General features: G+C 36.3%; 1 protein-coding gene across 1 annotated transcript in view; it reads left to right on the forward strand.

The window, feature by feature from the left end:
- Positions 1–17,786, forward strand: part of LOC125242524 (dentin sialophosphoprotein-like) — a 97,439-nt gene that overhangs the window by 35,593 nt on the left and 44,060 nt on the right. The window lies entirely within an intron of this gene.

Consider the following 17,786-nt stretch of genomic DNA (forward strand, 5'->3'; position numbering starts at 1 on the left):
AGGTGAACCCGTAACTATAGTAGTTGCTGTGGCTGTTTTTGTACTATATTTGGCAATGTCACTTTAGTACGGAAGCTCTTATTTTAATTTTCATGTCTTTCAACAGCACGTAATTAAATACCTTAACTATGTATTTTTATAAGCATACCTACGAATAAAGTTTTTACATGTTCGATTGATTTGATACTCTTAGGTCCAGTTGCATCAACCACATTTGACAGACACATCGTCACGCAGCAGACTCGTCTATGGAACTTCCCATACAATAAAATTTAACGAACGCTTTAACAGTGACAGATGGTTTGGTACAACCGGCCCTTAGACATTTATTTTAAAAACTAAAGGGAAAATGCAGGTATCATCTTTACACGTAACACGTAATAAGGTATCCTAACTAAACAAATCTGCTTTAATATGAAATGTCAAAGACCAAATGATTTAACATTAAATTGATTTCCTATAATTGAAAAAGTTTTTTAATTCTACTTACTTATGTGTAAAGTCTTAAAGAAAACTTGGCTAAGACGTTAAATACTTGCCCTTCTCTAATGAGATCTAAACCGCATGCATTTAACAACACAGTATGTTTACTCGAGGGAAATTACTTTCCACGTAAGTAAAAGTAAATGGCCTCGCCTTCTATACTTCTTAGGTTTTTTTTTTGGAGTTATCGGTGTTGACATGGGGATAGATCCAAAAAATAAAATTCTCATAAAATTTGTTTTGCTTGTGAATAAAATGCATTTTTCATATTTATATGGTTTTGAAACAGCAGAAAAATTATTATAGATCATATTTCTAAACACACGACATTTATTTTGAAATAATTACCCAAGTCGGAGGTATTTTTGATGTTATATAAGGATGGATACTTATATCGGCATGGAGTGCGAATTTATTTCAGTAACATACTACAAAAACCCCTAAAATAAAGTAAATATTTAATGATAAGGAAAGGAAAAGAATTATACGAAAAGGAAAGAAAGAAAGATAAGAAGAAGTAAATATTTATGTCGAAGTCTAGTCAAATGTCTCACCTAGTGTCTCACCTACTTTGCCGCTCACCATATGAACTAGATTTTCTTGTGTATCTTTATAGCAAGCGAAAAAGAGTCTGTTTGGAAACGACACATACGAGTATAGAGGCACGACAAATTACAGCCACCGTCGCCAAACAATCGAATCTCATTTAAATACCTATTACTTTCTAATAGCACCAGAGATACATGTTGTATCTCTGGTGCTGGTTGTCATTGCTGAAAAACAACGTACAAAGCAAAAATCTTGCTGAGTGTAAGGCATATTATAGCGGGTGTCATTCCAGATCTAGAGAGCAGACCCCAACTGGGGAAGTATGTGTCTCTCAATCTCCACTCCTCCTTACAGTACCTACTCGTACTGAGCTCATAGTTGTCACATTATTTACAACATACTTATGATGTTTCAGTCCTGACGTGTTCGAAGTGTATAGGCTAGTTTCCTATACTTAAAATAAAGTATTTTATGCAGTGCTCGAAATAAAGCACCATATAATTAGAAGAAAAATATGGACAGTAGTTATTTTAAACATATTTTCTATTTAATAAGTCAAAGAGAAATATATAAAGTATATGAATTGACCGTGACGTCACTCCTCAGTATTTCATAGTAATTCCATTCCATATTAGCAATTCGTTTTGACAGTTCATAAAAAGAAGCTGATTTGACAAGCCTATTCTATGAGGACACCGTTTTGGTACTGGACTGTTACTCTCAAACGACTGACATGGATGGTTCAACATAGGACCGGTTATACTTAGGTGTCTTAGGTATTTATCACTCATTGTTAGCATGGACTTCGTGTTCGTGAGTTACGCACCTCAGAGCATTTATCGGTGAATGAAGTAACCTTGTGAGGCGACACAATCAAGGCGATAACTAACAATGCACGTGGGCCCGCCTTTATTGTCTTAAGCTGGTTATAGATTCCGTTGGTACATTAAGCCGGGTACTCACTAGCGAGCTGTAACTGTTACCGAACAGATACTGTAACGAGGTTCTAGTGTGTACGCATGTTACAGTTCGGGCTCGCGACGTCGCCGGATCCAGTACCCCGAGCGTACTCATTTAGCGAGCCGTAACTGTAACCGAACAGATACAGTAATGAGGTCTAGTGTGTACGCGTGTTACAGTTCAGGCTCGTGACGTCGCCGGATCCATTTCCTGGAGCGTACTCATTTGTGAGCAGTAACTGTAACCAAAAAGATACAGTAACCAGGTTCTAGTGTGTACGAGAAGGCCACATCACTGTAAAATTAATGACGAGCCGGATGTATCTGCATTTTTGGATTGTAACTCCACAATGTCGGACGAAGGTGTCTCTCGCTTGTGCAGCATTATGTATATTTATATTTATAGATGCATTACTTTATGATACCTATCGGCCACGAAGAAGGTGGATTCAGAGAATGTACCGGAAAAGAAGTGATCTACTGTAAATAATGAAAAATAAAAAAAATTGTAACCATTATAAAAAAATCACTCGAATGAGTGCAACCGATTTCGAATATTTAATAAATTTAGGAGTCTACAGGACATTATTCTCCATTTCTCCCTGTAGGAGTCTATCAATAGAAGCTATTAAATTTCTCCTCTGACCATTCACTCATGATGAAAAGTTTGACGTTCGCAGCGGATTGTTACAACCTCTCTTCTCGACGTCCACGAGCGCACTGCGAGCGCCCTTTGATTCGCGGCAAAAACCGACAATTATCGGCTCGCTGTGAGCCGCTCGTGTTGCGTTCGTTGCAGGCTCGTGAACCACGTACACACTATGTTTTTGGTTACAGTAACGGTTACGGTTACATGCAATGTTACAGGTTCTGAAATGAGTACGTTGTAAACATTGGTTCGCTGCGAGCAGCAACGCGCACCGCTCGCAGGAGGTTCGCGAACCATGTACACACTATGGTTTTGGTTACAATAACGGTTACGGTTACCTGTAACGTTACAGGTTCGGAAATGAGTACGTTGTAAACATCGGCTCGCTGCGAGCAGCAACGCGTACCGCTCGCAGGAGGTTTGCGAACCACGTACACACTATGTTTTTTGGTAACAGGTCATGCAACGGTTACAGTTACAGCTCGCTAGTGAGTACCCGGCTTTACAAGTAGTTAATACTTTTATACGGTTTTTTAGACTTAATGTTAACTATTAAACGAATTTAATCAAATAACTTTAATTTCTGGTCTTATAAAAGTAACATTTACGAAATCTGTAGTTGGTAGTTATCACTTTTTACTGTTGGCAACACCACCGCCTCCCCACGCTACACGCAGCATCGGGGATTCCCCAATAAACGTTTGTATACTGAATGTTAATTGAATTAAAATTTACGTTATTGTTATTGAAACACGTTACAACTCACGAAAAACCGTTATTGTCGTATTATTAGTTCATCTGAAAAAAAACCATTTTTAGAAAAAAAACCAAGGTGCTCGGTTTTTTTTCATGTTTTTTTTCACAATTCTGAAAAAAAACATTTGGTTTTTTTTCTATTTACAACCCTAGGCATAGGGCTTAGGAAGGATTTCCACTGTTCCCGATCCGACGCGGCCTCCTCCGCGCGCCCATCCGAGGCCCACTGAGCCGGCCTACTTAGTGTAAACAAATTATTATCGTACAACTAGTAGTCATACTAGTTATGAAAAAACCGGCCAAGTGCGAGTCGGACTCGCGCACCGAGGGTTCCGTACAAACCTAAGGTTTTCGGAATTTTTCCTTTATGTGTGCTATAAAACGTTGCTTCATGCCAAATTTCAAGATTCTAGGTCGACTGGAAGTACCCTTTAGGTTTTGATTCCCTTGCGAGTACTTGCGAGTTTCAAAATATGCAGCTTAAATTGCTGTTTCTTTTGATTGCGTTGACATAGAAGTTTGATTTTGTTACAGCTTAAAAGGTATTATAGACCCTGAGTATTTGGTATGAATTTCAATTTAATACCTCTACGCGTTTATGAGGAAATGGGTAGTAAGGTTAAAATTATTAAAAAAAAATATATTATGTGATGTAACTAAAAATTTATGGTTTTCGTAATTTTTCCTTTATCTATGCTATAAGACGTTGCTTCGTACCAAATTTCAAGATTCTGAGTTCACGGGAAGCACCCTGTAGGTTTTGATTCCCTTGCAAGTGTCGAAAATTTGCGGCATAAACGGCTGTATCTTTTGATTGCGTTGGCTTAGAAGTTTGATTTTTTCACAGCTTCAAGGGACAGTAGACCTGAGTAATTGATATAAATTTCAGCTTCATACCTCCACGCGTTCCTGAGAAAAAGGGTCTTGACAGACGGACGGACGGACGGACAGACGGACAACAAAGTGATCCTATAAGGGTTCCGTTTTTTCCTTTTGAGGTACGGAACCCTAAAAAAAAGCTGCACTTTTGGATGGAAGCAAGCCGCTTTGCATGGTGATAGTAGACATCATAGTAAACGATTTTTTCCGAGGGTATCGAAATTTCATCCCTTAGGAAGCCGAGCGTAGCGAGGTGTTTTATGAAAATTAAAAAAATTCTATATTTTTATTGTGTAGTCCGATTTTGACAAAACGTATCTCAAATGAAAGGTATTAATTTGTGTAATTAAAAAAAAATACAAAGAAAAAAATTTTGAAAGAAAAGTAAGAAAAAGATTAAAAAAAGTAAATTTACGTCTCGCACTGAATAACTTCAAAGAATGACAGACAAAATGTACAATGTCGATATACGAGTTTTTTTTAATCGAAGACAGATAAATTTGTAGTTGAAAACTGAAGACCGCATTGAAATCGGATTAGCATTTTTTAAGATACAAGTTGCCAAAGTTGGGAAAGATCGCTTTATATGGCCACTTTGAAATTCCTTTGCCAGAAAGTCAGAAATAATATGTTTTTCTGACACAGAAAAATACATAGTAATAGTACACATCAAAATAGAATTAAAATTTCCGAGGATATTATAATTTCATCCCTTAGAACGACGAGCGTAGCGAGGTCGGTTACGAAAACCGAAAAAAAAATCTCATTTTGTTGTACGTTGTCCGATTTTGACAAAACATGTTTCATTTGAAAGGTATTGCTTTATGTAACTTAAAAAAAATATTGAAAAAAATTGGAAAAAAAATGTAAGATTTAAAAAAAAACCTTAGATTTCGTATCACACTGAATAACCGCAAAAAACGGTAGACACGGTGTATAATTTCGATATATGATTTTTTAAAATGAAAGACAAATAAATGCATGATTATAAACTAAAAACCGAATCGAAATCGAATCAGTAGTTTTTAAGATGCAAGTTGTCAAAGTTGGCTTAGTTTGTTTATATGGTCGCTTATTAATTCCTTAGCCAGAAAGTCAGAAACATTATATTTTTCTTACAGTTAAAAGTATGCATAGGTAATAGACATCATAATAAACATTTTTTTACGAGGATATAAAAAATTCATCCCTTGGAAAGCCGAGCGTAGCGATTAGGGATTGCAATCCGGTCCGGCGGATCCGGTAATCCGGCCGGATCCGGTGCTTTTTTCATGCTACCGGATCCGGTGGAATTCGCCGGATCCGGTACCGGATCCGGTAATGTAACTAAATATGGTGCAAAAAATTTAAATTTACGCCCACGTTTGAACGTCGCTCAACAGGGGAGTGCAATGGCTCTGATTTCCAATCATAAAATCATTTAGTACGTATTTTCTTTGCATTACAAGGCCGTTAATTTGGAAGTCAAGTAATGTGCTCAAGCGACGCGTCAAACTTTCGTTTCAACGTCATTGAATCCGTAGTGAAATCTGTGCAATTAAGTACCTATTGGTTTAGATGCAAAATGTGGAGTGATGGAGAGTGATGACACAGGACCATACTTTTCGTCAACATGTCCCTGAGGAAGGGTCGTATCCTCGCATTTTCTGGCCATATCAAATCATAATAAAAGACCAATTCAAAGCTCAGAAATGAACATTAATACTAAGGTCAATTACTCTTGCTGACTTCCATTTATTTAATGCTTGTAGGTATGTTGTAGTGTCGGTCCTTGATCGCATCTTAAAAGTTCTATAGGTATTATTGTAAAACGTTACACTAAAAATATTTTTTTTATCCTATGAAAGTTTAAAAAAAGGAATAATTTGATTTTCGACTGATTATTATAGTAAAATTTACTTGTTACCTGGTAAAAATGTTGATTTCTAAGCTTTAATTTGTTGGTTTATTAATCGTGAAGCAAAATACCATCACACTTCTCATATTATGCTGAAAACATGCAAAAAAGGTACGATTTGGGTACTTACCTACTTTTAATCCTCAAGGCCAATCCGGCCGGATCCGGCCGGATTGGAAATCAGACCGGATTGCAATCCCTAGTAGCGATGTCTGTTACGAAAAACAAAAAAAAGGCAGTTTTTTTTTATTGGATCGTCTTTCTAAGGGTTTCTAAGGAATGAAATTTTTATATCCTTGTAAAAAAATGTTTATAATGATGTCTATTACCTATGCATACTTTTAACTGTAAGAAAAATATAATGTTTCTGACTTTTTGGCTAAGGAATTTATAAGCGACCATATAAACAAACTAAGCCAACTTTGACAACTTGCATCTTAAAAACTACTGATTCGATTTCGATTCGGTTTTTAGTTTATAATCATGCATTTATTTGTCTTTCATTTTAAATAAAAAATCATATATCGAAATTATACACCGTGTCTACAGTTTTTTGCGGTTATTCAGTGTGATACGAAAATTAAGGTTTTTTTTTTTTAAAATCTTACATTTTTTTTCCAATTTTTTTCAATATTTTTTTTTAAGTTACATAAAGCAATACCTTTCAAATGAAACATGTTTTGTCAAAATCGGACGACGTACAAAAAAATGAGATTTATTTTTCGGTTTTCGTAACCGACCTCGCTACGCTCGTCGTTCTAAGGGATGAAATTATAATATCCTCGGAATTTTTAACTTTATTTTGATGTGTACTGTTACTATGTATTTTTCTGTGTCAGAAAAACATATTATTTCTGACTTTCTGGCAAAGGAATTTCAAAGTGGTCATATAAAGCGATCTTTCCCAACTTTGGCAACTTGTATCTTAAAAAATGCTAATCTGATTTCGATGCGGTCTTCAGTTTTCAACTAAAAATTTATCTGTCTTCGATTAAAAAAAACTCGTATATCGACATTGTACATTTTGTCTGTCATTCTTTGAAGTTATTCAGTGCGAGACGTAAATTTACTTTTTTTATTTTTTTCTTACTTTTCTTTCAAATTTTTTTCTTTGTATTTTTTTTAATTACACAAATCAATACCTTTCATTTGAGATACGTTTTGTCAAAATCGGACGATACAATAAAAAGATAGAATTTTTTTCATTTTCATAAAACACCTCGCTACGCTCGGCTTCCTAAGGGATGAAATTTCGATATCCTCGGAAAAACTCGTTTACTATGATGTCTACTATCACCATGCAAAGCGGCTTGCTTCCATCCAAAAGTGCAGCTTTTGGCCAAAAATTCTCCATAACAAGTATGACTATATAGGGAACAAATCAAATTATTTTATTGAACATTTTTCGATTTGTTATTTTTTCAAGTAGTCACACTACTATATATAAATTATAAATTCCCGGCTCGGCCACCAGTGGGCCCTGTCGTTTTTTCTTTCGTGTATGATATCTATTTAAATTTATAATTTATATATAGTAGTGTGACTACTTGAAAAAATAACAAATCGAAAAATGTTCAATAAAATAATTTGATTTGTTCCCTAGTTGTATAGATGGCAGCACCATCTCTCACGCTATATCGTAATCCTGCAAAGAATTCGTATAGGAGGTGCAAGCACTAATTGCTCGCCCTTAGAGTTGGTCAAAGGCGCCTAGCCTTATCAGAGATAACATACACTAGAGAAATTTCGTCGGGTACCACGGCGGGCGGGTGGTCTAGTGGTGAGGACGTTAGCCGCGTAAGCTGAAGACCCGGGTTCGTTTCCCGACTCGGCCACCAGTGGGCCCTGTCGTTTTTTCTTTCGTGTATGATATCTATTTAAATTTATAAATTATTATCGTATTAAATTGCATGCATATTTCTTTAGGATGATATTAAATTCGCTTTTCGGGTAATAAAGCTAAATGAATAAATTATGTAAATGAATCTTTGTACAGAAACTTGCCTTTGGCCATATATGGCTTCTTTTCCAATTACTGATGCAAGAGCCACTATTTACCGCGAAATCACGAACTGCTTGATGGATCAAAGACAGGCGACGTAACTTCTGGGCACTCGCAAATAGATTGCCGGTTTGCGACATAGATTATACTAGAAACAGTGAATTCAGTCATACATTACATATTACATGCCTATAAGAATTATAGAGCTAGTGATATTTCATGGTTTTTTTCAGGCGGAACGGAACTGAGCATATCTTTTTTTTTTCGCCACTTTTATGAAATGTGATATTTTTGAAAAAATTTATGCTATTTCTACTCAGAATCACTAGCTTTTTCAATCCTAGTAGTTAATAAAATTGTCCCATACGATGTTTTCTTATTTTGTTACAATTTTCCGTACAATCATGTTGTGTGGGGTAACAAAAGAAAAAGTAACAAAAATGTATGGAAATTCTGGGACACTTTGTCTCCCAGTGAGATTGAAAGTACTCGTGATTCTGAGTAGAATTGACATAAAATTTCCTAAAAAAATCAAAATAAAAAAAATGGCAAAAAAAAAGAAATGCTCAACTATCAGCAGCAGGTATTTTCCCAATAACAACAGAAACAGTGGTAACGTAGCGAAATACCATTCGGCTATAATATGTCTATCCCTACCATATTCTTTTCTTTTGCATCATCGTCCCTGCATCATAGTCTGTCTTGTGAACTGTATTTCACAGCTAGAGTGCGACTCAAAGATAACCTGAATTCAGGCAGGTAGACAAGAAGCCACTCAATCGTTTACTGTAAGCTCTTACTTATTAGTGAAAGAGAGAGATACAGCTATTGCGTGAACGATTGGTCTCTTGTCTAAGCAGCAGCTTGCACATCCCAGTACATCTGTAGTTAGTGCCGTTACTCGGAAGATTAACTCGCATGAAACAAATTGCATAATTGTAACATGGAAACCTTACGTAATGCCATGCATGCGATGGAATCAATAAGCGATTGCATTGTTAGCTTTGTCGCAACTAAATCGTTAATATCATTATTCATATGCAGACCACCCGCGCTTGACAATATTGCTAATTAGCTGTATGATTAATTGACTGCAAACGTAGTTTACTACTTCGAATTAAACATTCAAACTATGTAAAGAAGTAATCAATGTTCTTCATAAAATAATAATGGCTAGAAAGGAAAATTAAGTCTTGGCTGTGATACTTAATCAAGCCAATTTGAACTCTCAGTCATACATTGCATTTATCGTGTCAGCCCTTTATAGCCCATTGCTGGGCCTCTCTTCTAGGACGCCGTTTGTCCGGGTCCTGACTCCTGAGCTATATTGCATTGCATTATAGTCCTTTTATACTTATCTCAGTTATCGGAATACAACGATAGTTTTCTTAGCGCAGACGGGGTTTCAAGACCTATGTAGGCAACCGATGGATGGGCCTAGCAATTTCAGGGACCCCCTAAATTTATTAGAGCCCTACAGATCCATTTCAGATTCCAGATTAAATGGGCCCTTAGACCTGGATCATGTGGATGTAAGGGATAATCCTGCGCCGTCCAAGCGCATAAGTCTTTGAAGTTGTGAAATAAATTATAAATTTTACCCTTTAACATTCCCTCAACTTTATGTGCCAAAATTAAGAGTTCCCTGAATAATTTGAAATTCGTAAAATCCAACATCAAATGGAATTTGTATAAGCTACACGGTTTTATTGAAAGTTCGTTTTGCCTTGTATTTTAAACTTTTATTTCATTTCCTATAATTGTTCAACATCAAGTCTCCACATCCTTCATCCTTGAGTTATCGAAAGGAGTGCGAGCCGTGTGTGTTGCCTCAGTCTGGACCGCTGGCCCAGATAGCTCGTGGCGCAATAACTGGAACACCCTGTGGCTGTCTACTTTGATGGATTGGTGTATAGAACTGTTACGATCGGTTTCATGAGTATGGATGATATTAATTGTAGTGTTTATAAATACAGATTGGTCAAAATTATAACCTATAACCCTATTTAACGGCGCCGTAGTTGGCTAAAGTCTGTAGGCTGTAGGTAATAGATTCTATGGCCAATGATGAGTTGAGTAAGTGATACTTAAGTGAGGCGAGGTATCATCTTCATCATCCTCCTTGCGTTATCCCGGCATTTGTCAAAAGCTTAGGAATCCGATCCGTTTAATAAATTATATTATAGCAATGTAGACATTTTTTTACGAAAGCGAGTCCTGATCTAACCTACCATAACTGCTCTTGAATATCGTCCGGTTGAATTGTAAGTGCGTTTGCACATATATTATAGATCCAAAAGATATCGATATTTAAACGATTATATTATACATTACAGGCGCTGAATATCTTGGAATTTTTACTCAATAAATAAAATAAATCATCATTTTGAAATTAGATTATAATTAAGTATGATTTGATTATATAATTTATCATTACATTACATTACCACATTAGATTCTAGTTAAAAGTAAGTATGAATAGGTATAATTATATCTTACTGATTACTCGTATTCGGTTCTACGAGTATTAACCTACTTATATCTTTACTCGCAGTTTCATTCGATCCAAAACCAATATCAAATTTCAACGAACCAAGTACTGTGAAAGGTAGACCAATTTAAAAATAACAAGCGCAGCAGTTATCTACGTACATGTCTGTCCCTTTCATCTTACAAACGGCGGAGTGGGATGGTAGTCGATAAGTGAAATATGGTTGCGAAACCCATACTAATGCGAAAGTAGCTCAGTCTCTCTATGATACTAAAGAGAATGGATATAGAGGATTATTATCAAAGTGAAATTTATAGTAAACGGTGCATTACTGCCATCTCTCGACACAGGGTTAACATTTTTTAGATCATTAATTTTGACAAAGTGTAGCCCAGGTTCCCATGAGTCGTGACAAAATACCGATGCCGGGATAACGCCAGGAGGAGGAGTTTTATAAATTCTTTATTTATTCTTTATTAGTATTCACACACTATACAGTCTATAAATAATATACAGTACAGCACATGAAACCCTCAATAAGTCAAGTGAGGATGAGATATAGCGACACATAGAGTCAAAAAGAGAAAAAAAAAATACAATTTCAGATTATATTAGAAACGCGGTCTTTAAATATGTCATTAATATTATAAAAGCATTAGTAACAACATTTTGAGGGAATTCTTGAAAACACGGTACCTACTGTACAAATCCACTGCTGCAATTTGACCCATATCCTGTTCTGTCATATCCTTTACCTGGCCTATCTAACCAAGCAGCAAGCAAAGGTGTGGCGACTGTGGCACCATCTGAACGAGCATAGTGTTTTATTGATGTTTCTGAGGCAGGTAGATTTTTTCTTAGACTTTATTTATCTTATATGGAGACATTAGAGATATTAATGATACTAATGATTGATGAAACAAAAATGATGATGATATGATTTTGAGATGAAACCAACAGTGGATCATTTATGATTATGATATTTCGATTAGCTAATAGGTCTATGCGGAAAATGATGCGGTTAAAAGGTAATATAATATCAAAATTGATGCATTACGTTACCTATTCAAACTTGTTTAGTAGGTAAGTGCGTAAGTAGAAATTCGTGAGGTTATTGATTGACAGTAAGTAGTACAGCTTTTGAAATCTGGAACGTCTTCAGCGTCCAAGTCGTGATACTCGTGATTAACTCTACTCTCGGTGCGATGTTGATATAAATAAATAAATATTATAGGACATTCTTACACAGATTGACTGAGTCCCACGGTAAGCTCAAGAAGGCTTGTGTTGTGGGTACTCAGGCAACGATATATATACCTATAATATACAAATACTTATATACATAGAAAACATCCATGACTCAGGAACAAATATCAGTGCTCATCACACAAATAATTGTCCTTACCGGGATTCGAACCTGGGACCGCGGCGTAGCAGGCAGGGTCACTACAGACTGCGCCAGACCGGTCGTCAATATTAGGACATAATTTGGAAATAAACAGGTACTATACTTAGGACAATCTTACACAGTGTTAAAATCTTTCCAGTCTTTTGTGATGAATATAATTTCTGTATTCCCGGCCCAATACAATCTGGGTGTATTCAAGTCAAGAGTGAGTGAGTCAGTCAATCTGTGTAAGAATGTCCTATAATAAATAATAATAATAATAATAAAAAAATAGGCTATTACTGAACCAGTGAGCTACAACTTCGGCGTTGTTGTCACTTTCCATCAGGTGCGACTAAGGTCAATCACTGGCCAGTTTATAATTAAAAAAAAAGATTAGGAGCTAAAGACTTGCTTGTTGGTCGCAGAGCGAGGTTTAAGTTTTTCTCTGAAACACTAACATACTCGACATACTCGTATCTATTTATAGAGGCTAGACTAGACTGAATTATTATTATTTTAATGATGTTATAAAATTACAAGCTGTTATCTGAATCGACAATAATTACTGCTTTATCTTTAATTTATTTGTACCATGCGTCATTAGAAAATATATTGCACTGCAACTTTATGTAGAGTAAGTCGTAAGGCATACCTATTGCAATAACATATAATTATTCCCCTGTACTTTATCTGATGCTAGTTATTTAATCCTATACTTATGCAAACAAGGAGACTGTTGATTGCGAAATGATTATGCCGGCATATCGTACATATTATGGATATCATCGATACCACTTTGTTTAAGCGCTAACTAAAACATCTGAAGTAACTTAGTATACGTAATGGCCTCAAACAATACAGAAACAAGACAGGTATTTTCTCTAGACTAATACAAGACCTTCCAAAGACATCGAATATATGTATTTCATTATCTACTTCTTTACATACACTGTATCTGCCATGTCTTCTATTCGATTAATGAATATTTATCATTTAATAATAATGTATGACGAAATTTGTAAATAGATTATTATTTATTATGAAATACTAAGCTTACTTACTTATATAGTAAAATGTTATAAAATATTGTAAAATGCTGACTTACCATCTAATGATCATATTACATTATGGTTAATAATAACCTAACCACAAAATTAAAATTTTGAAAAACCCCCGACCGCGACCTAGTGGACCGATTTTCATGAAACATGGCTAAGAACACTCCCGACTAACACAGCTTTCAAATAAAAAAAACTAAATCGAAATTGGTTCATCCGTTCGGGAGCTACGATGCCACAGACAGACACACACACAGACAGACAAACAGACAGACAGACAGACACGTCAAACTTATAACACCCCGTCGTTTTTGCGTCGGGGGTTAAAAAAATGAAATGAAATGAAATCTACCAAATCTGCCAAAAATAATAGAAACACAGATAAAAAATAATAAAATAGCGCATGTTATTGCAAGTATGCAAAGTGTGTCCATTTTCAAGTTCCTAGTCTTCTTCAACCTATCGTTTTCGCCCGGTCTTCGGCATCCTCAGGTGTGAGATTGTTCTCTTTCATGTCCGCTGTCACGATGTCCAGTTAGCGCTTCTTAGGTACCGGGGCTGCGTGACCTAGGGCTCTGGGTACGAAGCCGAATGGCACAAACGCTCACGAAACGAAACGCTCGTAGATATATATCTTTTTCTACTCCCGTGTTGTTATTCGTCATTTACAGTGACGTGCATAGATCGTTAAAACCCTACATAAAAGATGCCCGCCCCCGCCCAGCGCCCCGCGCACCAACCCTTACGATATAGCTCTTAAAGTATTGTTAGGTAGCCTTTAATGGATATAGCGTGAGTGCGCGGGGCGCCGGGGGCTGGCGGCGGCGGCGGCGCGGGGGAGTGCGAGCGACAGGGTGAGGCAGGAACAAAGGGGAGGCCGACGCGTCAAAATACAGGAAACAGTGTGAAAGTTGTTCAAGAAAACTATTAAAAACTAAGTGCATGGTCGTAGAAAAAGTATTGTATGCAACGGTGTTTAACTGAGTCAAAAAGTACTCGTGGCGTCTTAATAACAATTTTCGGCTTCGCCTCAAATTGTTACCCACGCCACTCGTCTTTTTTGACCTCCTTTAAACGCCTGTTGCATAATATACTATTATAGCTCGTGCGTATTGGCGCGACGAGCCAGACTACATTTTGCGGCGTTTCGTTTTCGTTTCGCGTCGCAGAAATGCCATTCGGCTACGGCACCTGGACAGTGAGATTGAGGCATCTATTTCCGACATAGTCTACCGGTCTGGGGCGTATATAGCCATAACAACCCCAGAAGTTAAAAAAAAATACTAGGTCAGTGGCCTATTAACTGCATCATGCAACGGGATTCAATGGATATTACTCCAACATGAGAACTAAACGTGTGAATCGTAAGCTCTAATGAAGTAATTGTAATTCAACATGCTATCTTTGAAGATGATAAAAAGTTTACTTCGAACAATTAAGCCTAGTAGTTACAGTTTAAACCTAAAGCTTAAACTTTATTATGAAGGTATAGGGTCTATCAACAATCAGTCAAATGTGTTATGGGCGATTTTATTTGCATACAGAGTTGCGTTCCTTTGAAATGAACTAACGGTGAGTAAGCGTTGTCGCTTTACTTGAGCGAAATTTCAATCCATGAATCTTTTTTTTTGTGATTGTCGATAATGCTCACGCATATCAAATGATTATAATATGATCCTAATATTGTTTGTATCAAGTGCACGATTAAATGAGCGTGTTAACCGTTCAAAAATTACCAACTGACCATTGATATGACCCAAAAAAAAAAGTGGAGAACATGTCAATAAGTTAGGAAGTATCACATTGTACTCAGTCTTAATAACCCTGGCTGCGTTGCGATTATTAGCACGTACGAATAACTGACGGGCAGATTCCAGATACCGCATTGTCTCGAGGCATGGGAAACTCGTAACCCATCGCTTGTTTATGGGAAGAACTCGTCATACTTATCGGCAAGTCTAACTGTACCTCCTTACTCCCACGGAGAAGTAACCGCGACCGCGAAATATTTGCATTGATCCCTACTACAGTTTGTTTAAGAGTTTGAATCAATTTAAGAATAAAGTGAGGGGGTTATTATAAGACTCATATCTTCATAGATATTTTGAGTTGATGACATTGCCATACTTGCAAAAAAGCTATGCAGTTGGACAACTTCGACCCGACGACCACTCGACGGCACGGCGCGGAAGTCGTTCTTTTCGCTCTATTGTATATCTCTGTTCGACAACTTACGACCCCTCTGGTGGTACAGGCATCCATCGGTGATGATAATCTCTTATTATATTGTGTTAAGGCTGACTTTGTCTTATTGAAAGAAATGCCCTAGCTCTGGTGTTTATCTCGTTATTTAATTATCAGTAAAAGGTAAACATTTTCCCCATCCTACGGTTGACTCTATATCAGCATGTTTATTCATGGCTCTGGTTGAAAGTTGTATTACAAGACTTCTGCATAGCGATTACTGTCACACATTACTGCATACATTACTAGTCAGTTATTAATATCTTTACTCGATCTCTACTAATATCTACTTGAGTATTCCATACACATATCCCAATTAACGCTCGTTTCGACTGTTTGGGAGTTGATACTCTAGCTAGCTTGATATTGGATTATATTTCCAAGAGTCTTATCAGATACGAGCTTGCAAAAAATATTCTTAAAACGTGTAAAAAACGTGCGAGTGAAGGTTTCCAATTCAGTGCACTTTTGATTAGCGCTGTGATTAGATTAGTTTGCTCGTCTAATTTGTTCGCTTGCGTAAGCATGATATGTTATTGCTCAAAATGTCGAGGTATCTAGCAAACTACACTGAACTTACTCATAAAATTGCAGTTTTTGTTTTCATTGATCTAAAATAAATACGACGTGTGCATCTTCTATTTTTGCCGCGTCGAATTTGAAATTGGATTCAGCTGAGTTGGTTTTTAATCTACAGTTCTGTTTCGTATCCTTGACATGTGTCGCCATCTAGTTCAAAAATGAATAGTACCTACATCGAGCGAAAGAATTCTCAGCCTTAACAACACAACTACTCCACACGAGATGGCGCGCATTTCGCCACAAAAACTCAAATAGTGTATTTTCTATTCGTTTTAGCCTTGACCTGTGTCGCCATCTAGTGTTTGCAATAAATAGTACTTACATCGACCGAAAGAATTCTGTCTTAACAGTACAACTACTGCACACGAGATGGCGCGCGAAGAAAAACGCATGAAAACTCGAAAATTCGCGTTTTCCGGGACCTAAGGATAAGTTAGACCGATTTTTCACCCCCAAAAACCCCCACATAACAAATTTCTACGAAATCGTTAGAGCGGTTTCCGAGATCGTCAGTGTAAATAAATATATATATAAATAAATAAATAAATAAATATACAAGAATTGCTCGTTTAAAAGTATAAGATTTAATTTAACCTCACTATTTAGTTGCCGGCGGCAATTTAGGTTAACGACCAGTTCTTTATTTAGCATCGTTTTATTTAATTGGTGTATTGTCGTGGTCAGTACTTGATTGCAAGATCTGAAGAGGCCTTCTCCGACCGAATAAAGACTATAGTTTTTTCATCACATTTGCTGTTTAAAAGTCTCATTGCGTCTACGTGTACTGAAGAGTAATGTACTATTTTATTCCCAAGGGAATAATGGATTTAGTTTTAAAAATTAATACAATCCGTACAATACTTCAGGCAAAGGATGTTTCAATCAGCCAAGGATTTTTTTTGCACAACTAAAATTTGACTATTAAGCTATAAAAAAATATAATACGGTATGAAATAGTACATTTCGTTATAAGTGCGAGAAGAATGACATTCTCGCACGTGTGACGAACGACGTTTTTTAATACAGTTGCGAAAAAACACTACTACTTACTTACAACGAAATAAAACAATCCGAACTATCAATTTTCCCATGGACATTGACGGATTATTTGACAATTCAAAGGCGTATTTTTGAAGCTTTTAAACTTGCGTGCATATTTTCGAGTTTGCTATTCATCTAACATAATTTATTTCATTGGGTGCCATAAAAACATAAACATTTACGATTTGGGACGATTGTTTAATGTACAACTACATTTTAATTTAATCGATCCATTTATGCCCCGACGTATTGCAAATAACGTAAAATAATTATGACAAATCGCGTAACATATTGAGGTTTTTTGAACGTGCATTAAGTTAAAACATGGTAGACGCCTCTACTTTGACAGTAGAAGACGCGTTTCGTTCCAATCATGTTCTGTTTACACGACTCATTATGACCGATTTTTCAAAGTATAAACCATTTTATAAATTATGTTTAGTATGACTAAAAGTAAACAATTACATATGAAATATTAACGTTTTAAATATTAATCACTTAATAGTATGTTTATAGTTTTATTCTGTCTTAGTAAACTAGACTAATATGAAAACAGTTCGGTAAGTAGTCGTAAAATGGAACGTATATACTTTTTACGCACTAGTTCGTAAAATACAACTTCTCGCACGCTAAACAGCCAAAAACGGGCACTTTTTGAGCAACTGTATTAAAAAATGCATTTTATTTATGTTTTACTATTATTTCAGTGTGTTTTACATTTATTTTGTAAATTTGACGTAGATAAATCGTTATAATTTGCAATCTGGCAGGAAATTGTGACGGCCATCTCGATTGCGCTTGACCGC

Source organism: Leguminivora glycinivorella, chromosome 3 (genome assembly GCF_023078275.1).
Source record: "Leguminivora glycinivorella isolate SPB_JAAS2020 chromosome 3, LegGlyc_1.1, whole genome shotgun sequence".
Classification (NCBI taxonomy): domain Eukaryota; kingdom Metazoa; phylum Arthropoda; class Insecta; order Lepidoptera; family Tortricidae; genus Leguminivora; species Leguminivora glycinivorella.